This window comes from Mus caroli, chromosome 19 (assembly GCF_900094665.2).
Source record: "Mus caroli chromosome 19, CAROLI_EIJ_v1.1, whole genome shotgun sequence".
NCBI classification, from domain to species: Eukaryota; Metazoa; Chordata; class Mammalia; order Rodentia; family Muridae; genus Mus; species Mus caroli.
In genome coordinates, this window is record NC_034588.1 from 35,516,383 (window position 1) to 35,517,668 (window position 1,286).

General features: G+C 37.5%; 1 protein-coding gene across 2 annotated transcripts in view; it reads left to right on the forward strand.

The window, feature by feature from the left end:
* Hells (helicase, lymphoid specific) overlaps nucleotides 1-1,286 on the forward strand; it is a 36,936-nt gene that overhangs the window by 23,308 nt on the left and 12,342 nt on the right. The gene's annotated exons all lie outside the window — the stretch shown is intronic.

Consider the following 1,286-nt stretch of genomic DNA (forward strand, 5'->3'; position numbering starts at 1 on the left):
TTTTTGAGACAGGGTTTCTCTGTGTAGCCCTGGCTGTCCTGGAACTTACTCTGTAGACCAGGTAGCCTGGAACTCAGAAATCCACCTGCCTCTGCCTTCCCTGTGCTGGAATTAATGGCATGCGGCACAACTGCCTGGCTTTCAGTGTCTTTTTTAAAATATTGAGTTAAAATCTTTTTAAAAATAGATTAAACACTAAGCCATTTCATTCATTTACTTATTTTTTGCTCTTTTGAGGTAGGGTCTCCCTATGTATCCTGGAACTCACTCTGTATACTAGGCTGGCCTAAAATTCACAGAGGTTTACTTGTCTTTGCCCCTAATTGCTGGGATTCAAAGCATGTGCCACTCCTCCTGGCTTACATTTCATTTTTAGTTATATGTGTATTCATGTGTATCTGTGTGTGTGTGTGTGTATTTGTGCATATGTGAGTGCAGTGCCTTAGAAGGCCAGAAGAGACCAGAATCTCTGGAACTGGAATTTTCAGGTGGTTCTGAATAGCCTGGCAGATGCTAGGAACTGAATGCTGGCCCTCTACAAGAGTAGCAAGTCACTGAATCACTAAGCTATCTCTCTAGCTCCAAAATATTCCTTATTGATATTTATTACTAGTAGTGTGTACCTGTGTGCATGTGTATACATATGGAACAGTGTGCATGTGCAAAGTTAGGACAGCTTTGTATAGTTCTCTTCCATGTTTATGTGGATTCCAGTGATCAAATATCAGATCATCAAGGTAAAAGTGTGTTTATTACTAAATGTTTCTTTAGCTTTAATCTTTATATTGTTTACAAGTTCATGTGTTTTCTTTAATTTTTATTAAGAGTTCTGATAGTAATTTTTGTATTTTACTAAGTTGTACACAACAAACCTTAACACACACATACATCTATGAACTGTTTTCTTTTTTTTTTTTTTCTGTTTCAAAGATTTTATTGCAAGATGCTTTAATTAATTACAAGTTTATATTATAACTTGGTAAATTCAGTTGGGCAGCAAGTTGCTGCAAGTTGCTTATTCAAATTGTGATCAGATAACTCCGCATACAGAGCAAGGATCAGAAATACCTTACTGGCCAATAGGGTTAAGCCACTAAGTGGACCTTGATCATTTTATTTCAATAGATAGCAATACAGAAAGAGTTCTTCACATAGACTAGTGCCCATTTAACTCTCTCTGGCTATCACAACTGAGAAAGACACATTCACATAACTGGCTGAGCTTGAGCCTTCTTTGCAAGCAGCTTTAGATCTTGAATGCACTTGGCAATGGTCTCCTTTTCCTG